The following is a 24,510-nucleotide window of genomic DNA, read 5'->3' on the forward strand; positions in this document are numbered from 1 at the left end:
AATAATAATGTAATATAAAAAATTCACAAAACATGTTACTTAAATAATTATTAGTGTTGTTCTTAAAATAATTATTTATGGTGACATTACAGTTATTAAGAAGAAAGGGAAAACTTTCAGTGATATTACTTGATGTGTTTGCTATTGCAGATAATATTCTAGATGAAGTGGTAGTTACTTCAAACTGTATGAACAATGCATTACGCGATGATCTCCATCTAATATACTCTAATAAAGGAAGAAATATAAACAAAATCAATTTTTCCCAGCATTAGAGCCACAGTTTGTGGCCAATCTTAAAACTATGCGATTTTTTTACAACTGTGCGTAAAGAGCTTGTAACGAAGTTACTAAGTTTTTACCGTTTTCTTAATTGAATCGACCAACCGGAATCATCGATTTAATTGCTAAAGTTCCCACAGTCGGATTTTCTCCGTTCTTGTCAGTTTAGGATCGGGACGTCGGTTACTTTTCGTTCGGGTTATAGCGATGTGTCGCGGAAAACCGCTAATTGATAAATGCGTGGTTAATGAGTTTTACGCAGCCGAATGTTCAGCGGCTGTGGTACCGCAGTTAACCTGCAACGGCGTCCTGCCGGCACCCAGTGTGTGGCAGTGCGCGCGTTTCCGGTCCCCCCATACATGGTACGTAGGTGAGTGGGGCATTGCAGGTAATAAAACTGGCCTGCACGTGGCAAACGGCCTCTTCCACCTGCGGTCAGCGTCCGAACCAGTCTACCCGCTCCGACTAGCAGTAAGTACCATCCAACCGCGTGTACCGGTACGGCATCTGTTCTGGGACTATACCGCAATACCTGTCCGTTCCTTTTGGTTGTTCCCTGTATTTAGTATACCGTAACTAGCCGTCGTTGGGCTCGTAATGACCCGACGGATTTTCCCAGTAATTAGTACACCGTAGTTAGCCGTCGTTGGACTCGTATTGACCCGACGGATTTCTCCAGTAATTAGTATACCGTAGCTAGCACCCGAATTTCTCCTGTTCTTAACCGCCAGGACAGCTGCCCGTTAACGCGTACACCTTTTATTTGACCGCTTTTATTGGTACGTTTAACTACTTTGTCACCCGCGTCCCGACTTACACGCTTTAGGTTGAAATTGATCACTTAAATCAAAGTTACACGCTCTCTCTCATTTTTACACTTGCTTTTGTTTTTGTTTAAGACTTAAGATACCGTTAGGGTTCCGACTTTTGTTTTCCGATTGGTTCTGTTCGTTAACCACCGTAGGTCCGTAGTCATAATTTTTGTTTAAGTGTTTCAGAGTGTTAATTTCTGTTTAGTTTATTTGGAAACACGACCCGGTGAGCTTGTAAATTAATTTTTGTCTTTCATTGGGCCTGTCAGCCTTGCGAAACCTTAGCGCCCGCTTTCCTTCTTCGACTGTCTTAAAAGTTACCCCGGTAGACGGAGCGTTTTCCTGGTTTACGCTCCGCGGCTATTTGAAACCAGGTGGTGCCCGAGGCAATTAAATTTAAAATTCAGACTAGTGTCAAAAGGGGTATTTGCATCCCCAACAAAAGAGCGTCACAAGCTTCATTACGTAACGGAAAACTATGCGTAAACAGCTATTTACATTGAGGCCGTAGGTAAATACATGTTTTCTAAAGTTAGTAATAATTTCACTATGCTATATACTTATTATTCTAATTATAGTGGCTAATTCATAGCTACACTGATTCATGCTTTACTGCTTTAGGGTGGTCAAGTGAGAAAAAACATTATACTTAAATTATTATGATGAATTCCATGGAACCAAAAAAATTGTTTGTCAGACTAGATTTCCTAACAGATTAAACTTAATTTACTCAATATTACTAAGAAATTTGTGAGACAAATGGAGACATATACACTGTAATATATCTAATACATATAGTACTAAATTTTATTTATTATTATTTAGAATTAAACTTTAGGTACAAGTTTTAATTATTCAAAAGCTTTATGATTATTTTGAGGGTCACCTATAATCTCTTTAATTTGGGCATATTTTTAATTTTAGGTACATCATTTTGTTTTTTACAGTAGTTATTTAAAAAAAATATTGGTTAATGAATTTAATAAAATATTTAAAATATATTCACAATTATGTGCATTGCAGCTATGCCCCTCAAATATTGAAATATTTTTTAAGTTTGACAAAGTATACAGAGTTAAAATTGATTTTTGGGAATTACAAGTTAAAAAATATTCTTCTGCTTCTTCTACTAAAGTTTTTATAGTTAGATATGTAAACGCTGTACACAGTACCACATCTTTGTTGGGGTGTAATACTTTATATTTAGTCCGCCTCCTCTAGTCAGGACTCCCGAATAGTAAGACAACACTTTACTTCGATAACCTAGTTTATTCTGTCCTAGTCATGTTTTACAATACATTCACCTGGCTCGCGCTTACTGCTGCCTCAGCGAGTTTACAATTATCGCTATGTAACACTAATAACTAATAACCACAATATACAGGGTGTCTGCCACATACTCCATCTACCCCGGTTAATTGAAAGAATTTGCATTTCCTTAAAATGAAAATTCTTTCAAAGATCCCTTTCATGTGATATAATGTTTTAAAAATACTTAAATATACACCTAATAATCCAATTTAACTACAATTTTTATTAAACTTTGAAAGTATAAACTAAAATAAGTATATATATAAAAAAAACTGTATATATAGAAAAATATAGTTAGAGAGAAAAGAGGCCCCTTATCTAACTTACTCATAATATTATAACGTCCTATTGAATATATAACTTAGTTCTATTTTTGTGAACTACATGTTCCTTATTATCTTTCAAGACCACTACATTTGGAGTGTCTTCCTTAACAACGACTTACGGACCCAGAAAGCAAGGCGTCATTAATTTAGTACCGTCCTCGTTTTTAAGTAAAATCATATCCCCTGGCTTATACTCGATAGGGTTGACTCGTTTATCATATATCTCTTTTCGCTTTAATTTCGAATGTATTAAGTTGTTTTTGGCGTCATCGTGAGCTCTTTGTAATCGATATTTTAGCTCAAGAGGGTAACTTTCAAAATTATAAATAGGCTCTACAATATTAGTCAAATTATTGTGAATTTTACACTCTCTGCCAAAAATTAGTTCGAAAGGTGTGTATTTTGTTTCAGTGTGGACCGTTGTGTTATATGAAAAACACCAATAGGGAATCCATGTACTCCATGTGTCATTTAAATTTTCGGTTTGAATTCTTAAGTACGCACCTAATACTTTGTGCGAATTTTCTAATGCCCCGATACTTTCGTGATGGTAAGCTGTAGAATTAATCTGTTTTATATTTAAAAGTGTGCATATTTCCTTTACGGTGGAAGATATAAATTCCGATCCCCTATCAGCAGCAATCTCCTGTGGAATCCCGTATCGTAAGATAAAGTTTTCCACAAAAGATCTTGCCACAGACACAGAATCCTTGTTTTTTAAAGGATATGCCTCAACAAATTTAGTAAGTTCACATTGGAGTGTGAGGATGTAATTGAACCCGTCTGAATCGGTTGGTAATGGTCCTACAATGTCCAAATACACCTTCCGAAATGAAAAATTGGCAGTAGAAGTAACTACCATAGGTTCTCTGATATAGTGATTAGAATATTTCTGTTTCTGACATTTGTCGCACTTTTTAACAAAGTTATTAACGTCTATGTCTAAACCCGACCAGAAATAATATCTCTTAATGTTGTTTATCATCCTGTTTATACCTGCGTGACCACTAGTGGGAAGTAAATGGAAATCATTTAAAATAATTGTTTTTTCGTCCATATCTATTACTTTCTTAACTCCTTTTATTACTAGTATACGGGGGCCCCTCCAATTTACTGTATTTTTTATTCCATTACCTATTTCTTTAATAAACTCCATACTCGTACTGTCTTTCAAAATAAACACTTCCTTTATTTTTGCTTTATTACTTATTCCAATCAGATCCGTCAACATTTCGTCTCGCGCCAATGTTGATCCGGCTTCCTCATAATAATAAAACAAACTAGACTGTGATTTAACAAAATAAAAATTCCCAAAGTGTTCTGTCACGTATTTTTGTATAGATATTATTTGTGCTTGGGTCGCTATAATTAGTTCAACACCGATTTTTGGCGGTTTGAGAATTTCTACAATGTTCCGTTGATCAGGCCTAACATTTGCAGGATTATTCTTATCCCCTTCAATTTCTTGTTCTTTTAAACCCTTAAACTGATTTCTAGTCATAACAGTCACTATATTATTGCTTAGACTTTTTAATTCCTCTGAAGTTAAATTAATCCTCGATAGAGCATCGGCAGTTACATTTTCACTACCTCTTACGTATTCTATATAAAAATCGTACTCTTCCAGCCCCAAGCGAAATTTTGTTAATCTACTCGAAGGGTCAGCTAAGCTAAATAAATACAAAAGAGGCTTATGGTCCGTTCGTATCTTAAATTTTCGACCATATACGGTTACGACCTCATTTTGTTCAGAAAAATCGGGATAATCCAAAATTGGGTAGTTTGTTAGAGCGTTTTTTAACGTTTGAAAACATTCGTCGCATTCCACTGTCCATTCAAATCTTGCATACTTCTTACAGAGCTTGTTTAGGGGTACCGATACTTTTGCAAATTTTGGTATAAATTTCCGATAGTAGTTAGGAAAAGCTACAAACCGTTTTACCTCGTCAGAATTTTTTGGAGTTGGGTATTCCTTCAATGCGTGAATTTTATCTGGATCAGGCGATATCCCTTTTTCGCTAATGATATGGCCCAGATAAAGTATTTCTTTTTTTAAAAATTCGCATTTTAAAGGATTTAGTTTCAAGTTTACTTTTCGTAGCCGGTTAAAGACGTCTGTTAGATTTTTATTATGTTCGCTCAAATTTCTCCCAAACACAATCAAGTCATCTAGGTAAACAAAGCATTTTTCGTAATTGAGACCTGCCATGGCAACTGTCATTAGCCTAGAAAATGCACTAGGGCTGATTTTTAACCCCATTGGAAGCCTTTTCATTTGCCACTGGCCGCGATCTGTTGTAAAAGCTGTAAATTTCCTACTTTGCTCGTCTAATTCAACCTGATAATAGCCTTGACTTAAATCTAAATGCGAAAAATAGAGAGCGCCTGCCAACGAATCTAAAATATCAACTACATTTGCTATAGGAAATTTAATGTCTACCAAAGTACGGTTTAAAAATCTGTAGTCCAACACAAGCCTAGAACGCTTCTCTCCCGTTGAATCACTCTTTTTTGGCACTAACAAGACCGCAGAAGACCACTCGCTTTGAGCACTTTCGATAATGTCGTTTTCAAGCATTTGCGAAACTTGATTATTTATTTCGTCTTTTTGGGTCTGCGCTAGCCTATAAGGTTTTACGTATACTGGTTGCGTATTTGGTTTAATCTGGATTGACTGTTTATAAATATTTGTAACTGACAATTTATCTCCCGGCATATGAAATATGTCCGCATACTTTGCTGTGAGTCCTTCCATGGAAACTTTTTCCTCTTCATTTAAGTAATTTAATTTTAACAAATCAAACAATTTCTTTACTCTACTGACTGAAGTTTTTTGGTCACTAAATTGACAACAAGTATAGTCGTTCAACCTTTCGGCCCTAGGTAAACAATTTTTTAAATAAACCTCACTTTCGCGAGTGTTCAAAATTTTTATTGGTACTTCTCCGTTTATTGGTTGCGCTATTACACCTGCCACAAATACACCCAGGCATATCTCATTCGGTAAAACCACGCACTCCTCTGTCATTCCTGTTTTAATGTACTGAACAATTTCACATCTAGGCGGAATTACCAAAACATGATTATCTGTAGCCCTTAAGTCAAGAACTACTTTTTTGTCTTCGTTTAAAAGTGTCAATGCATTTTTTTCGTAATCTAGGTTAGCTTTGTATAACCTCAAGAAGTTCTCTCCAATTATTCCATTAGTACGGCATGGTAGAGATTCGAATATATAACATTTAATCCTAAATTTTATCTGTTCTACGTAAAGATTCAAGAAACTATAACCTATCGAAACTAATTTACCGCCTATACCTTTAATTTCTAATTTTTCTCTATACAAAGGTATGGATGGGTCCAAATATCTTAGTTGAAGTGCACATAAGGATGCTCCTGAACCAATCAGAAAATCTACTTTTTTCTTATTTATGTAAAAAAAAACTGAATTGAAGTAATTATCTGAGTAAGTAAAAATGTTTTCGCTATCGTTTCTGTTTTTAGGGACGAAAAAACGTTTCGCCGGTTTGATGAGTATTGTTTTCCTCACTTACATTTAATCCTTGTTCAGCAAAAGCAAAATTAACATTATGTCGGAATCCCCTAGCACCGTCGCTACTGCGCGGGTTGAATGGCCGTCCTCGATTTCCTTGAAATCGCTGACCACGGAAATTCCTACTGCCTCGATTAAAATGTCCATTTCTTACGAATCTCTGGCCGTTATTGTTAAAATTAGCATAATTATTGTTACGAGAATTGTTATTATTAAATTGGCCTGAAGACGATCTAGCTCTATTGAAACCCCTATAAGAATTCCGATTACTGTTTCCTCTACTCCTATGACTCATGTTAAAAACTTGGTTACCATCATTTAGAAAATAATTCTCTTCGTCTTGTGCTTCTTTTATTGCATCTTTTAAATATTCGAAATTTCTTGCTGAAATAATGGTACTAAGCCTTTGGCTCCTAAGACCATTCGCGAACCTTTTAATAGCTGATTTTTCATTAATTGGTCTCAAAATTTCATAAATATCAGGGTCGTCGTTTGCTTGCGAAATCGTTAGACCAACAAAAAGGTCCTCTAGTTCTTTTCCAAATTCCTCAATAGATCTACTGCTTTGCTCTATAGAAAATAACTGTGCTTGAAGAGCGGTTGGTGATTTTCGAGTCAAAAGATAAGTTTTTATATCCGTTACGAGGGTCTCGAGCGAATTATAGGTAGTTTTCAATCTTAGCTTGGCGTTGCTTGAAAGCTTAGTTTTTAAAATAAAATTGATTAATTTTTCTTTATCCTCGTTTTTAAGTGTAGAATTATAAAATTCAGCAGCATCGATTAATTTTTTAGTATTTTCCTCGGAATCATTTAGTACAGGTAACAAGTTAGAAGCTACTTTTATATCAAAAGACGCCATGATTGCCTCCGACTTGTTAGTATTTTGTTGACTTTGCCCAAAAGCCAAAATTTCTTCATACACTCTTTTAATTTTTTCCACAATATCTTTAACTAATAAAATGTCAGCTTGCTCTACTTCTGAGGCGTTTATTTTCCTATTTATAACAGCAACCTCCCCTTTGAGCTCGCCAAAAATAACTTTTGCTTCGTCAACCTTTTTTTGTACGTATGCCGATTGTCGTCTTTCGTAACTTGATTTAAATAAGTTATGTAAGAGAGGAGCGTTAACGATGAGTCAATTAAACACACCTTTCCCTTAACTAATATATTTTAAAATAGGTTCTTGCAAACAAGTAGAAAACAACGTATTAAGCTTTTCGCGGCGTAGTCGTAAACAGAATGCCCGAGAGCCGTGCGTAACTAACATAATCTGCACGCGCACTTGTGTTTATTGTAAGATGTCCAAATATGGACCGTCTGGCAGGCGGCTCTTCTGATTGGCCGCATTTAGGTTGCTGCGACCTTCAACAGCAAGTGGTGCGGCCTACTATGTTGCGTTTAGGCCGGGTTTTGGAATTGGTTCTTACAGTCTCCCCCTCTGGTTGTGAAGACGGTGACGTCGAGGAACCAGCTTTTATAGGTTCTGGGTTCTTTCGAGGGCGTCCCCTTTTCCGTATAGGCACTATAGGACTTCCAGACTGACCACCATGGTACATTCGTAAGGCGCTGCAATGATATACTCCCAGTGGTTCATCAAGTTGGTCGGAGCTGGCGATTTCATAAGATACCGCTGATACACGGCGGATGATTGTATAAGGTCCATCTCTTTTAGGATCCAGCTTGGCGGTTACATGCTTGTCTTGACTGCTTCGGGTGTGTGTAGTAACCAGTACTTTATCACCTATAGCGTAATCAGGTGTCTCTGCTCGCTTTAGATCAGCATACTGCTTTTGATAATCTTGTCTTTTCTCATTAGTTGTTTGTGCTTCTATCAATGTCATGTAAACTTGCTTCAAGTAAGGGGTTATTTCTGGAAGGAAATTGTCGGATTGGACTACTGGTCGTAAGTCATTAACAACTTCATCAGGACTCCTTAGCTCTCTGGCAAAGTTTAAGTAAGCAGCACTAAATCCAGTCGATTGACAATTAGCACTATTCATGGCAAATCGTATACTCGGAAGCTGTTCAGCCCAAGTTGTGTGGTCTTTGCCTACCAAAGTTGCAAGTCTCTGCTTCATGTCGCGGTTCTTCCGTTCGACCATATTAGCTTGTGGATGGTATAATGGTGTTAAACTCTGTTTAATGTTCATTGCTTGGCACACTAGTTGCATGACATGTGAGACAAATTGAACACCATTGTCTGATATGATTCGGCGAGGAAATCCGAATCTAAGGAACACTTCGTCAATTAGTTTTGTGGAGCATTCTTGGGCGGTTGCTTTGATAAGTGGGAAGAGCTCGACCCATTTGGTAGAAGTATCTTCCACTATAAATATCCATTGTTCACCTTTTGGTGTTTCGGGTAATGGTCCAAATAAATCAATTGCTAGAACCTCAAATCTTTGATTGTAAGCTGGCGTCTGAACTAATCCAGCTGGTTTTTGATTGGTTGCCTTATATCTTTGACAATCAGGGCAATTTTTGACATAATTCTGGATGAATTGTCTCATACCGGGAAAATAATAAAGTCTTGATATTCTGTGAATAGTTCGTTCAGCTCCGTAATGAGCGGCGGTAGGGGCGTCATGATGTTCAGCCAACACTCTATTCCTTTCGTGAATTGGTACAACCAGTTGAGCATCTTCAAGATCTGGATCTGCGTACTTGTATAGAACGCCATTAGTCATGATGTATCCCCTTGAGGTCCAGCGGGCGTATTCATTACTGTGTACATCCTCAAAACTTTCTATGATTTTCTTGAGATCTGGATCTTTCAACTGCTCTGCTCTCACTTCATTCGGAGTACGTTTTGGTATGTCAATAGTAAGGTAGCAAATACTACAAGAGTCGTCATTAGAATGTTTACAAGGCGGTCTTGATAACATGTCTGCAATGGCATTGAGTTTTCCAGGACCATATTCAATTTTTAAGTTGTAACCTTGGATCATTAAAGCCCAACGTGCTAGACGTCCAGTTGGCGTCTTAATGCTGAGTAGCCATCTCAGTGGTTGGTGATCCGTGACTACAATTACTGATGAGTGATCCAAGTATCCTCGGAACTTGTTCAAGCTCCAAACTACAGCTAATGCCTCGCGCTCTGTCGTCGAATAGTTACGCTCAGCCGTCGTTAGTAATCTACTGGCATATTCCACCGGGCGTTCCTCTAATCCTTCACCTTGTAGCAGGACGGCACCTATGGCATATGCTGATGCATCGGTTCGCAACATGTACGGTTTCGAGCCGTCATTTTGTTGTAGAATGGGGGCAGTAGTCAGCTTTTTCTTCAAAGTTAGGAAGGCATGTTGTTGCTGTGGTCCCCATGTCCAGGTCACATTTTTCTTTAAAAGATTAGTCAAAGGTCGGGTTATTTCAGCAAACTGGTCTATAAATCGGCGATACCACGAACAGCTTTGCAAAAAGGACTGAACCTGTTTTATGTTCTGTGGTGGTAACATTTTGTCAATGGCAGCTGTCTTCTCTGGATCCACTTGGATACCTTGAGCAGTGATATAATGGCCTAAATATTTCACTTGCGAACTCGCAAAGGTACATTTTTCCCGATTTGCTCGTAATTTAAACATTCTTAGTCGTTCAAATACACTTAGGAGATCTTTAACGTGCTGTTCAAAGGTCTCTGACAATATGAAAATATCGTCCAGGTAAGCAAGAATTAAAACATGTGGAAGTCCGCCTCTAAATCGATCAATGAGCCGCTGGAACGTGGCTGGCGCATTTCGCAAGCCGAAGGGCATCACTAAGTAGCGGAACGTTCCAAAGGGGGTCACAAACGAGGTCTTATCTTGATCTTCCTGCCGAACTCGGACTTGATGGTAACCCGCCCTCAAGTCAAGTGTTGACATATAGAATGTTTTTTTAGTGCAATGGAGTAAATCATCCATTCTGGGAAGCGGATAACTCACAGGCACCGTGATAGCGTTTAATGCCCGATAATCTACACACAGTCTTGTGCCTCCATCCTTTTTGGGCACAAGGACGACAGGTGCGGACCATGCTGATTCACACTCTTCAATAATCCCAGCTTCCAAGAGTTTGTTAAGTTCAATTTCAAGTTGAGCTTTTTTTGCAGGTGTCATACGATAAGGTGGAACAGATATAGGAGGATTATTTCCAGTATCTATTCTATGTTCTGCAAAGGGAGTGGGATCTCCCCCTAGAGCAAAAACATCTTGATTTACAGTGATTGTGTCAGAAAGAATTTTCTTTTGCTCATAAGATAGCATAGTTCCTTCGTTCTCTCTCAACATGGTTATGGACAAAGCTTCGATGGTAGCGTCGTTAAATTCCACATTGTGTTGATCTTCAAATCGTAGTTCATGTTGATTGAAGTCGTCTTCTGCAAAGTACCAGCAACACTGTCCAAGGTTGATTGCTATATTTCCGGCTTGAAGGAAATCAATTCCAAGTAGAGTCTTATTGGCATCAGGCAAGCATACTAGCGTAGTGGGTATGGTACGACCTTGTAGAAGTATGTCCACTGTAACAATCTTGGTGTCAAGAGTCTTAACACTGCCATCTGCTAATTTAATATTAGCCCTAGATGCAGTAAATGTTGCTCCTTTTTGATGTAGCGCTTTATACAAAGAGCTACTTGCAACACTCTGTTTTGCGGCCGTATCAATGATTCCTGAGCCATTCAAGCCCATGATAGAGATGTTGAATAATGGTCGAGGCTGTGGTGACAGTTTGGCAACGTCGCCCTCTAAACAGCAAAAATCAAGTGAAGAGACACCACCAGAACACGTGGGACAGTTTGACTTGATGTATCCAGGTCGCTGACAACCAAAACAAGTAAGCTGATTTGGTCTATTAGTTCTAACAGAATTTTGAAAACTACTTGGTTGAGAGGGGCTAGGAGCAGAAACCATATTTAAATGTTCCTGCGGCGCAGTGGAGGAAGAAATTGCACTGGCTTTGGCAGTTCGTTTCTTGCGGCACTCGTCCTCTGTGTGTCCTAAGTATTTGCAAAATTTACATTTAGGTCGTTTGTCGTTAACTCGGTCACTATCTCGTTTGACTTCAAAGTGTTCCGAGAAGTGTTCACTGTAAGTCTCTTCAATTTCTCGACAATGCTTGAGCAGGTCATTAAAAGTCAAAACTTTATCACGCGGAACCCGTTCGCGAATACGTTTTTGTAAAAGTCCGTACACCATGTCTAGTTGAACTGACTCATTAAGAGTACCGGTTGGAAGCTGAGCCAGAAGTGACCTAGCTTTACAAATAAAAACGTCTGAAGGAGTCTTTGAATCTTGTTCATTAGCAAAAAGTTCACGATACACTAGATACGCGGGTTTTCTTGGACCAAACGTGATTTTCAATAGATTAATTGCATCATCCCAAGAATCTACAGAGTCTTTAACGCCTTGCCACCACGTAGCAGCAAAGTCATCTAACAACATAGACAGTCCGCGTAACGCGTTTGAATCGGACACTTTTGAGCAATCTTTGAAAGTTTCAACAGCATCGATGAAAGCGTTTACGTCACTGTTTTTATTACCGTTAAACCGAGATGAACATGTTGAAAAATTGCCATCACTCGCGGTTGGTAAAGGAACTGCACCAATTCGTGCAATAAGTTCTTGAAACTGTTCGTTGGATAATGTCACGTGATCCATTTCAAGGTCACTCGGAGGAAAATTATCTTCACTAGTCTCTTCTCGGCTTCGAAGCCAATACTTTACGGTTGGCGGTGGCAGATTGTCGAATTTTGAAGAACAATTCAATGACAAAACTTACCGCAGTAACTGCCTCTAGTTGTACACAAATGCTTCACTATTCATTAGCAAATAAAGCACGTAAAAGTTCAATGAAGCCGTGGATGAGTTTTTTTCTAAGAATTTTCGCGAGGTAGCAACGAAATGTTCTTGGAAATGTACATTCACGTTCACGGGACGTACACACGGAAAACGAAGAGTAACCAGATTTTCGCGACGAACGTTCGAGAGTCACAAAATGTCCGATTGAACTCGACAAAAACACCGTTAATTCCTGAAGTTTTCTTTAAAAACTGCTGCAAGCCACAAGTTGGACGCCAATTTGTAAGAGAGGAGCGTTAATGATGAGTCAATTAAACACACCTTTCCCTTAACTAATATATTTTAAAATAGGTTCTTGCAAACAAGTAGAAAACAACGTATTAAGCTTTTCGCGGCGTAGTCGTAAACAGAATGCCCGAGAGCCGTGCGTAACTAACATAATCTGCACGCGCACTTGTGTTTATTGTAAGATGTCCAAATATGGACCGTCTGGCAGGCGGCTCTTCTGATTGGCCGCATTTAGGTTGCTGCGACCTTCAACAGCAAGTGGTGCGGCCTACTATGTTGCGTTTAGGCCGGGTTTTGGAATTGGTTCTTACAGTTAGTTTTTATATTATTTAAAGAGCCTAGTATTTCATTAAGTTTATCTCCCATAAGAACCCTTACGTAATTTTTTAATAAAGAGTAAAATTGTAGAATAAAATCGTGGCTTATAACGCGTCCTTACTTTCTGATCCCCGAAATAGTGTTATAACTATGCTTTACATTAATAAAATAACCCCCAAATTAATTTTAATATTCTTAACTTACATGCAAACTTATTAACATCTAATCCCTTTTTGTTCATCACTATAGTCCCTTGGTAATTAATTATTATAATATTTCTTTTCCTAGTTCATCAATTCATTATTCCATTGGAGTCTCCATTAATTACATGTCTTTCTTCCCATTTATCCTAAAAAAAAACCCTAAAACTTAAACTTCTTCCTGGTTTTGATTCAAGGCGTCAGCGGATCGACGCAGCATTTCCCTGTTTACTTGTCCTTAGTCCTTAGTCCCTTACGACAACGCCTGACTACCAAATAAGTAGCGCCTGCTACTACGGCTACCACCAATCCAATTAATAGGGCTTCGGATAGCGTAAGTCCATTTGTTGAAATTTGGCCTCTCGCATCCCCATTTGATGCCTGGTTTATTACAATTTCCTCCTTGGAATTAGCTTTTCCCATTGTTCGTAGCGGTGCCGACGTCATGTAGGAACGCTAGAGGGCTGGCAGGGTCGCCATGTAATACTTTATATTTAGTCCGCCTCCTCTAGTCAGGACTCCCGAATAGTAAGACAACACTTTACTTCGATAACCTAGTTTATTCTGTCCTAGTCATGTTTTACAATACATTCACCTGGCTCGCGCTTACTGCTGCCTCAGCGAGTTTACAATTATCGCTATGTAACACTAATAACTAATAACCGCAATATACAGGGTGTCTGCCACATACTGCAGTATGATGGTGTTGTTTTTTGCCCAAGCATCAGTCGGTTTATTTTGAGGAGTTTATGAGGTGAATTAAGAACCTTTTACTTTAAAACATCACTTAGATTCTAGAATAATAATTTGTATTGTATTTTTTTTATTTTTAGGTAACAACGTCAGTACCAGGTACCTTGAAAGTTAAGAAAAAAAATAAGACTTTCTTTGCACACAGCACAGATATAGTGTCACTGATTGAGTTATTAGCAAAAATTGATACAAATATATAGTTAAGCTTACTAGGTAATTGACAAACTACAACTATGTTGCCTGTGTAACAAAAATTGCGTAAAAAAAACAAAAGCGACAAAATTATTGATTATTATGTTTAAAATTGCAGTGAAAAGCAAGGCAGTAATATAATGATATACAGGGTGTCTCAGTTTTAAGTGCCCAAACTTTAATGTCGGATAGTACGTCGAAAAATAACAACACTTTGCTATATAAACCTATATCCAATAGGGCGTCGTTACTGATATACAGGGTGTTGACTGAGACAAAGAGCCATAAGAATTGTCACAGTCAAAACTTAACGTAAGCTTTCCCTAAAGTATCTCTGTCCAAAAGGCACTAAATAACTTTTAATTTACGAAAGGAAGGAAATGACAAACAGTCTTCTCCACAATACTTTTATTATGACCTTAGATGGTAAGGTCTGCTCGACAAGTTTCGGTCATATAAATGACCATCTTCAGGAGCTACAAGAATACCCACTTTACTTGGTGTACAAGAAGTTAAATGTTAAAAAACGAGAAAACGTACCTCAAATCAGTCGACCAATGTGACTACTGTCTTTTTACAAGGGGAGAGACAGAGAGACCCATGTTATGACGAAATAGTGAAATTAACAAAGTTAAATAGGTGAACAAAGCTGTAAAATTCAACACATGTAACTATGAATTAAAAAGATTATGTGAAATTTAATAGTTACCTCATTATGGAGAAAAATAACTATAGCACATTAAATCAAAAAATTAATTAAAATTAAACATAAACTTAAAACTAGACCCATTTAGGGCTGGGTGAGACCCTAGGGGGGAAAAAAAGAGCTTAACACTTGTGCACCATCCACAGAAAAGGCGATGAAACAGGAAAACAAAATGGAGGTGCAAAAATTTTTTAAAAAATTTCACATAGATAAGCCGTTAATTCGAAGGCAGAAGGGGAACCGTTAAGAGGGGGTTACAATAAAATAAAATCAATAAGTTAGCTGACAACAAGTAGATAGTTCTGCAACCCACAAAGCAATTGAGGATTAACAATAGAACGGTTAAAAACCCGCAACCATTCATACCGCAGGTAGTGAAGTTGAAAGTAAACAATGCACCAAACCAGCAAACAGGCGGACAACGTGTTACGCCAGATGGGGGTGGCTAATAGGGGTTGAAACAGGGTGGTAAAACTCGAAGAAGTGCCGACCCCGACCCAAAACACGGTAAGGGAGGGGATGGTGAAAGAGGAGGTGTTAGGGTTGTGTAAAAGGGTATGTGATGAATTAAAAGGTTAAGGACCTAAAAAAGGAGGTTGATGTATGGTTAAGCTGATCATTCAGGCAGGTGCACCCACCACAACCAGAAGCCTTGTTAATCTCAAGCACCTCAAGGTGGTTAAGAAGGCTGCCCTTACCACACACATGAAGAATCTTGAAACCTTGATCGGTGTTGAAGGTATGATCATTCTGACGAAGATGTCGAGAGAAATTAGACTTCATGTAAGCGGTATTTAGGTTGGGGTTGTTGGTGAACTTCAAGTACTCCCGAGTGTGTTCGTGAATGCGAGTGGCAAACTTCCTGCCCGTCTGACCAACATAGAGGGCATTACATCCTGGGGTACAACAGGACAGTTGGTAAACGCCTGATTTGTGGAGTTGGGGAGTAGGATCTTTGGAGTGGGAAAGGAATTGTCTAGAGGTGTTGGAGACTTTGAAGCAAATATTTATATTATTTGACCTGAAAATGTTTTTAATCTGAAATGACAGTGGTCCCAAAAAAGGAATGGAAAAAAATTTTGGGTTTTCAGGTTTGTCTAAATGTATTAAGTTCTTATTCATAAATTTTTTAAAATGGTTATAATAAACCTTATTAACTAATGTGTTTGGAAAGTTATTATTAGTTGCTACAGTTCTGATCCAAGAAAGTTCTAAGTTGAAGTTTGTTTCAGACATTGGTATGTTAAAAAGACGGTTAAAGAAACAATTTAAAGACGCAACCTTTTGATTGATTGGATGATTGGATTGGAAGGGGATTATGCAGTCAGTGCTTGTGGGTTTGTGATAGATGGAAAACTCAATGTGGTTACAAGACCTGTAAAGCAAAATATCAAGGAAAGGTAGTTTATGGGATGACTCTAGTTCCATGGTGAATGAGATTGAATGGTGTAAATCAATAAGAAACGTGAAAAATTGTTGAAGGTCATCAAGAGACCCATCAAAAATACAAAAAATATCATCCACATATCTTTTGAAGAAGAGTATTTTGTTGAAGGAGTGGTAGGATTCTAGGGAATGTTCAATGTTGGACATGAAAACCTCCGCCAGGAGAGGGGAAAGGCAAGAACCCATAGCCAGGCCCCCGGACTGTGAGTAGAAGGTGTTGTTAAACTGGAAAAAGTTTTGGTCCAGTACCAGAGCCACCAGGGTCAACAAGTCCTCCACCTGGAATGGGTCCAGACCCTCCGAAGCTGACAACAAATCCTGGACCAAGTTTAAACAATCAGGTGGTGGGATGCTGGGAAAGAGGTTGGAAACATCGAAGGAGACCATGATTGCTGTGTCTGGGATGATTAAGTCTTTAAGTTGGGAGCAAAGTTCAAATGAATTTTTTATGGAGTATTTACTTTTAAAACCGGTGGTTTTAAGGATAATATCATTTAACCAGGCAGAAAGATGGTGGCAGGGAGAACCGCAAAAGGAAACCACTGGTCTGATGGGGATATTTGGTTTGTGGATTTTGGGAAGGCCATAGAGTTTGGGAACGGAAGGGTTGATAGGTATGATTTTGTATTTATTAAATCCCAAAGGTGTTAAAGTAGTCTGGGCTCTATTAATAATTGACTTAAATTTCACCAGGAATTTGTCCAGAGGGGAGGAGTTTAAAACCTCAAAGGAGTCCGAACTCAGAAAATCCAGGACCTTGTCCACATACTGAGTTCTGTCAAGAACCACTACGCAATTGCCTTTGTCAGCTTTTGTTACTATCAAATCGTTGTCTTTGACTTTTCTCTTAAGTGAGGACAAGTTCCTGTTCTCCGTCCTGCTTACTGCAGGAACCACTGAAGAGAGACCTCCTGCGTGAAACTTATTAAGATGGACGGCGCAAGCAGAGCGAACTGCACCTTGTGAAGCTTCAGGGAGACCTCTAGAAATTACGTTCTCCAAATGGGCAGAGAAAACTTGTAAATCATTAACTCTGGGGGAAAAAGTGAAATTGTATTTAAGTCCTAAATTCAAAATATCTAAATCGTTTTGGGATAGGGTACAGTTTGACAGGTTTAAAGTTCGAGGGTGGAAAGAAAAATCTGAGTTATGAATGGGTTTAACACCAAAATCACCAATAAAGATGTTATTGACAAAAGTGGTTCCATCTGTCGGACTAAGTGGGGGGTTATTGGAGGCTAGATGTGAGGTAGAGGGCAGTGTAAGGGTTGCATTGGGGGTTATGTAGGAAGTGGCTTGATTGAGGTAGTTAAGAGTCGGCACTGTTAAGGGGTTCAGTCTTGATAGTTTCCGTTGTAAAACCTCGAATTTGTTACTCCCCATGTCACACACAAATTGCAGTAAAGAATGGTGCAGTGAATCAAATTCAACAGGGTGCAGAACATTGGTTAGTTTGAAAAATAAACACTTAAGTTTAAGGTCAGTATTACTAAGTCTAAAATATAACCTCTTGACCTCATCCTTAATCCAGACCCGTGTGGCCAGCTGGATCGCCCTCTTTGATGATGTAGACTTGGAGTTGCAGCGTAGGGAGACATAATTCGGTTTTAGATTCCTCCTCAGGCACTCGCCATTGAACCAGATGTCCAGTTGAGTAAGCTTCCTCGCCAGTAGGTTCTTCTTGAATTCACGGACTAAAATTGCTCGACCAGCAGTTTTCAGAAAGAAGTAGTAGTCCATTTTCTTTCAGTGGAGTCGCAGGAGTACGAAAGGAAGGAAATGACAAACAGTCTTCTCCACAATACTTTTATTATGACCTTAGATGGTAAGGTCTGCTCGACAAGTTTCGGTCATATAAATGACCATCTTCAGGAGCTACAAGAATACCCACTTTACTTGGTGTACAAGAAGTTAAATGTTAAAAAACGAGAAAACGTACCTCAAATCAGTCGACCAATGTGACTACTGTCTTTTTACAAGGGGAGAGACAGAGAGACCCATGTTATGACGAAATAGTGAAATTAACAAAGTTAAATAGGTGAACAAAGCTGTAAAATTCAACACATGTAACTATGAATTAAAAAGATTATGTGAAATTTAATAGTTACCTCATTATGGAGAAAAATAACTATAGCACATTAAATCAAAAAATTAATTAAAATTAAACATAAACTTAAAACTAGACCCATTTAGGGCTGGGTGAGACCCTAGGGGGGAAAAAAAGAGCTTAACACTTGTGCACCATCCACAGAAAAGGCGATGAAACAGGAAAACAAAATGGAGGTGCAAAAATTTTTTAAAAAATTTCACATAGATAAGCCGTTAATTCGAAGGCAGAAGGGGAACCGTTAAGAGGGGGTTACAATAAAATAAAATCAATAAGTTAGCTGACAACAAGTAGATAGTTCTGCAACCCACAAAGCAATTGAGGATTAACAATAGAACGGTTAAAAACCCGCAACCATTCATACCGCAGGTAGTGAAGTTGAAAGTAAACAATGCACCAAACCAGCAAACAGGCGGACAACGTGTTACGCCAGATGGGGGTGGCTAATAGGGGTTGAAACAGGGTGGTAAAACTCGAAGAAGTGCCGACCCCGACCCAAAACACGGTAAGGGAGGGGATGGTGAAAGAGGAGGTGTTAGGGTTGTGTAAAAGGGTATGTGATGAATTAAAAGGTTAAGGACCTAAAAAAGGAGGTTGATGTATGGTTAAGCTGATCATTCAGGCAGGTGCACCCACCACAACCAGAAGCCTTGTTAATCTCAAGCACCTCAAGGTGGTTAAGAAGGCTGCCCTTACCACACACATGAAGAATCTTGAAACCTTGATCGGTGTTGAAGGTATGATCATTCTGACGAAGATGTCGAGAGAAATTAGACTTCATGTAAGCGGTATTTAGGTTGGGGTTGTTGGTGAACTTCAAGTACTCCCGAGTGTGTTCGTGAATGCGAGTGGCAAACTTCCTGCCCGTCTGACCAACATAGAGGGCATTACATCCTGGGGTACAACAGGACAGTTGGTAAACGCCTGATTTGTGGAGTTGGGGAGTAGGATCTTTGGAGTGGGAAAGGAATTGTCTAGAGGTGTTGGAGACTTTGAAGCAAATATTTATATTATTTGACCTGAAAATGTTTTTAATCTGAAATGACAGTGGTCCCAAAAAAGGAATGGAAAAAAATTTTGGGTTTTCAGGTTTGTCTAAATGTATTAAGTTCTTATTCATAAATTTTTTAAAATGGTTATAATAAACCTTATTAACTAATGTGTTTGGAAAGTTATTATTAGTTGCTACAGTTCTGATCCAAGAAAGTTCTAAGTTGAAGTTTGTTTCAGACATTGGTATGTTAAAAAGACGGTTAAAGAAACAATTTAAAGACGCAACCTTTTGATTGATTGGATGATTGGATTGGAAGGGGATTATGCAGTCAGTGCTTGTGGGTTTGTGATAGATGGAAAACTCAATGTGGTTACAAGACCTGTAAAGCAAAATATCAAGGAAAGGTAGTTTATGGGATGACTCTAGTTCCATGGTGAATGAGATTGAATGGTGTAAATCATTAAGAAACGTGAAAAATTGTTGAAGGTCATCAAGAGACCCATCAAAAATACAAAAAATATCATCCACATATCTTTTGAAGAAGAGTATTTTGTTGAAGGAGTGGTAGGATTCTAGGGAATGTTCAATGTTGGACATGAAAACCTCCGCCAGGAGAGGGGAAAGGCAAGAACCCATAGCCAGGCCCCCGGACTGTGAGTAGAAGGTGTTGTTAAACTGGAAAAAGTTTTGGTCCAGTACCAGAGCCACCAGGGTCAACAAGTCCTCCACCTGGAATGGGTCCAGACCCTCCGAAGCTGACAACAAATCCTGGACCAAGTTTAAACAATCAGGTGGTGGGATGCTGGGAAAGAGGTTGGAAACATCGAAGGAGACCATGATTGCTGTGTCTGGGATGATTAAGTCTTTAAGTTGGGAGCAAAGTTCAAATGAATTTTTTATGGAGTATTTACTTTTAAAACCGGTGGTTTTAAGGATAATATCATTTAACCAGGCAGAAAGATGGTGGCAGGGAGAACCGCAAAAGGAAACCACTGGTCTGATGGGGATATTTGGTTTGTGGATTTTGGGAAGGCCATAGAGTTTGGGAACGGAAGGGTTGATAGGTATGATTTTGTATTTATTAAATCCCAAAGGTGTTAAAGTAGTCTGGGCTCTATTAATAATTGACTTAAATTTCACCAGGAATTTGTCCAGAGGGGAGGAGTTTAAAACCTCAAAGGAGTCCGAACTCAGAAAATCCAGGACCTTGTCCACATACTGAGTTCTGTCAAGAACCACTACGCAATTGCCTTTGTCAGCTTTTGTTACTATCAAATCGTTGTCTTTGACTTTTCTCTTAAGTGAGGACAAGTTCCTGTTCTCCGTCCTGCTTACTGCAGGAACCACTGAAGAGAGACCTCCTGCGTGAAACTTATTAAGATGGACGGCGCAAGCAGAGCGAACTGCACCTTGTGAAGCTTCAGGGAGACCTCTAGAAATTACGTTCTCCAAATGGGCAGAGAAAACTTGTAAATCATTAACTCTGGGGGAAAAAGTGAAATTGTATTTAAGTCCTAAATTCAAAATATCTAAATCGTTTTGGGATAGGGTACAGTTTGACAGGTTTAAAGTTCGAGGGTGGAAAGAAAAATCTGAGTTATGAATGGGTTTAACACCAAAATCACCAATAAAGATGTTATTGACAAAAGTGGTTCCATCTGTCGGACTAAGTGGGGGGTTATTGGAGGCTAGATGTGAGGTAGAGGGCAGTGTAAGGGTTGCATTGGGGGTTATGTAGGAAGTGGCTTGATTGAGGTAGTTAAGAGTCGGCACTGTTAAGGGGTTCAGTCTTGATAGTTTCCGTTGTAAAACCTCGAATTTGTTACTCCCCATGTCACACACAAATTGCAGTAAAGAATGGTGCAGTGAATCAAATTCAACAGGGTGCAGAACATTGGTTAGTTTGAAAAATAAACACTTAAGTTTAAGGTCAGTATTACTAAGTCTAAAATATAACCTCTTGACCTCATCCTTAATCCAGACCCGTGTGGCCAGCTGGATCGCCCTCTTTGATGATGTAGACTTGGAGTTGCAGCGTAGGGAGACATAATTCGGTTTTAGATTCCTCCTCAGGCACTCGCCATTGAACCAGATGTCCAGTTGAGTAAGCTTCCTCGCCAGTAGGTTCTTCTTGAATTCACGGACTAAAATTGCTCGACCAGCAGTTTTCAGAAAGAAGTAGTAGTCCATTTTCTTTCAGTGGAGTCGCAGGAGTACGAAAGGAAGGAAATGACAAACAGTCTTCTCCACAATACTTTTATTATGACCTTAGATGGTAAGGTCTGCTCGACAAGTTTCGGTCATATAAATGACCATCTTCAGGAGCTACAAGAATACCCACTTTACTTGGTGTACAAGAAGTTAAATGTTAAAAAACGAGAAAACGTACCTCAAATCAGTCGACCAATGTGACTACTGTCTTTTTACAAGGGGAGAGACAGAGAGACCCATGTTATGACGAAATAGTGAAATTAACAAAGTTAAATAGGTGAACAAAGCTGTAAAATTCAACACATGTAACTATGAATTAAAAAGATTATGTGAAATTTAATAGTTACCTCATTATGGAGAAAAATAACTATAGCACATTAAATCAAAAAATTAATTAAAATTAAACATAAACTTAAAACTAGACCCATTTAGGGCTGGGTGAGACCCTAGGGGGGAAAAAAAGAGCTTAACACTTGTGCACCATCCACAGAAAAGGCGATGAAACAGGAAAACAAAATGGAGGTGCAAAAATTTTTTAAAAAATTTCACATAGATAAGCCGTTAATTCGAAGGCAGAAGGGGAACCGTTAAGAGGGGGTTACAATAAAATAAAATCAATAAGTTAGCTGACAACAAGTAGATAGTTCTGCAACCCACAAAGCAATTGAGGATTAACAATAGAACGGTTAAAAACCCGCAACCATTCATACCGCAGGTAGTGAAGTTGAAAGTAAACAATGCACCAAACCAGCAAACAGGCGGACAACGTGTTACGCCAGATGGGGGTGGCTAATAGGGGTTGAAACAGGGTGGTAAAACTCGAAGAAGTGCCGACCCCGACCCAAAACACGGTAAGGGAGGGGATGGTGAAACAAAAAAAAAAAAAAAAAAAATTTATGAATAAGAACTTAATACATTTAGACAAACCTGAAAACCCAAAATTTTTTTCCATTCCTTTTTTGGGACCACTGTCATTTCAGATTAAAAACATTTTCAGGTCAAATAATATAAATATTTGCTTCAAAGTCTCCAACACCTCTAGACAATTCCTTTCCCACTCCAAAGATCCTACTCCCCAACTCCACAAATCAGGCGTTTACCAACTGTCCTGTTGTACCCCAGGATGTAATGCCCTCTATGTTGGTCAGACGGGCAGGAAGTTTGCCACTCGCATTCACGAACACACTCGGGAGTACTTGAAGTTCACCAACAACCCCAACCTAAATACCGCTTACATGAAGTCTAATTTCTCTCGACATCTTCGTCAGAATGATCATACCTTCAACACCGATCAAGGTTTCAAGATTCTTCATGTGTGTGGTAAGGGCAGCCTTCTTAACCACCTTGAGGTGCTTGAGATTAACAAGGCTTCTGGTTGTGGTGGGTGCACCTGCCTGAATGATCAGCTTAACCATACATCAACCTCCTTTTTTAGGTCCTTAACCTTTTAATTCATCACATACCCTTTTACACAACCCTAACACCTCCTCTTTCACCATCCCCTCCCTTACCGTGTTTTGGGTCGGGGTCGGCACTTCTTCGAGTTTTACCACCCTGTTTCAACCCCTATTAGCCACCCCCATCTGGCGTAACACGTTGTCCGCCTGTTTGCTGGTTTGGTGCATTGTTTACTTTCAACTTCACTACCTGCGGTATGAATGGTTGCGGGTTTTTAACCGTTCTATTGTTAATCCTCAATTGCTTTGTGGGTTGCAGAACTATCTACTTGTTGTCAGCTAACTTATTGATTTTATTTTATTGTAACCCCCTCTTAACGGTTCCCCTTCTGCCTTCGAATTAACGGCTTATCTATGTGAAATTTTTTAAAAAATTTTTGCACCTCCATTTTGTTTTCCTGTTTCATCGCCTTTTCTGTGGATGGTGCACAAGTGTTAAGCTCTTTTTTTCCCCCCTAGGGTCTCACCCAGCCCTAAATGGGTCTAGTTTTAAGTTTATGTTTAATTTTAATTAATTTTTTGATTTAATGTGCTATAGTTATTTTTCTCCATAATGAGGTAACTATTAAATTTCACATAATCTTTTTAATTCATAGTTACATGTGTTGAATTTTACAGCTTTGTTCACCTATTTAACTTTGTTAATTTCACTATTTCGTCATAACATGGGTCTCTCTGTCTCTCCCCTTGTAAAAAGACAGTAGTCACATTGGTCGACTGATTTGAGGTACGTTTTCTCGTTTTTTAACATTTAACTTCTTGTACACCAAGTAAAGTGGGTATTCTTGTAGCTCCTGAAGATGGTCATTTATATGACCGAAACTTGTCGAGCAGACCTTACCATCTAAGGTCATAATAAAAGTATTGTGGAGAAGACTGTTTGTCATTTCCTTCCTTTCGTACTCCTGCGACTCCACTGAAAGAAAATGGACTACTACTTCTTTCTGAACTTTTAATTTGTTAAGTTTTATTTAATTTGTTTCCTAATTTAAGTTATGTGATAATAATAAATTTTTATACCATTATAACCTTTCCTTTTTTTACTCTGAAATGGTGCGTCAATCCGAAAAAACACAAGAGGACTTTTGTCTCCCAAATTAAACAGTCATCTCAAAAACAAATTTTAATTTCCAAAAAGGCAGTGCCGTAACATTTTTTTTATCCAAAGTACCTAGGCGTACGTCGGTAAGTACGACACTGGTTGCGTCACAGTTCAATTTTTTATTTCATTGAAGACGTTTTGAACAGGAGATATTCACACAAAAATTTCATTACAATATCTCCAACGGTTTTCGAGAAATTCTCAAATAAGCAATTTTTTTAAAAAACTTTAACACCCTGTATATCAGTAACGACGCCCTATTGGATATAGGTTTATATAGCAAAGTGTTGTTATTTTTCGACGTACTATCCGACATTAAAGTTTGGGCACTTAAAACAGACACCCTGTATAAAAAACGCTTAGTTTTTATACTTATAGTTTCCAAATCGTTCTTCCAACTTATCAGTCTGTATTTTTCCCAGCAGAACAAAAGTATAGTTTTTCTTTTCTAAACAGTACTTTGATAAATTTAGCAGTGCTTCTGTAGAATGGAATAGAGCTAGGTGAGTATCTCTTGTCAGTTTTTGGAATGTATTTAAGGTGTCCCATGTTTTTAGCCAGTTGAGGAAAAATTCCAAAAAGTCAAAAATATGTTTTGAATTTATCGTTACTGGTTCTTGGTATTTGTTTCTTTTTCTTAGTCCTTTTAAGGGTGATTTAACATTTACAATATCCCACCAC

The 24,510-nt window shown here is 38.5% G+C and overlaps 2 long non-coding RNA genes across 23 annotated transcripts; one reads left to right on the forward strand and one right to left on the reverse strand.

Moving 5' to 3' along the window:
- The first annotated feature begins 612 nt into the window (after positions 1-612).
- Positions 613-23,601, forward strand: LOC145727242 (uncharacterized). 20 transcript variants are annotated; one of them, XR_014177839.1, is made up of 12 exons: positions 613-753; positions 13,695-15,251; positions 15,311-15,603; positions 15,745-16,572; positions 16,652-17,437; positions 17,490-18,802; positions 18,862-19,154; positions 19,296-20,123; positions 20,203-20,988; positions 21,041-23,285; positions 23,346-23,454; positions 23,519-23,601. It is a non-coding gene; the product is annotated as an uncharacterized LOC145727242 (long non-coding RNA). The 20 variants fall into 20 exon arrangements; XR_014177838.1 differs by having other exon boundaries at positions 21,041-23,454; XR_014177837.1 differs by having other exon boundaries at positions 23,346-23,601.
- LOC145727244 (uncharacterized) lies at positions 21,302-22,875 on the reverse strand. Of its 3 annotated transcripts, none has more exons than XR_014177842.1 (3): positions 22,734-22,875; positions 22,550-22,664; positions 21,302-22,490 (listed from the first exon to the last, which is right to left on the reverse strand). It is a non-coding gene; the product is annotated as an uncharacterized LOC145727244 (long non-coding RNA). The 3 variants fall into 3 exon arrangements; XR_014177841.1 differs by having other exon boundaries at positions 22,550-22,676; XR_014177840.1 differs by having other exon boundaries at positions 21,302-22,664.
- Positions 23,602-24,510: the final 909 nt, after the last annotated feature.

The sequence above is a fragment of the Ips typographus genome, linkage group LG3 (genome assembly GCF_016097725.1).
Source record: "Ips typographus isolate SLU linkage group LG3, UJ_Ityp_2.0, whole genome shotgun sequence".
Classification (NCBI taxonomy): Eukaryota; Metazoa; Arthropoda; class Insecta; order Coleoptera; family Curculionidae; genus Ips; species Ips typographus.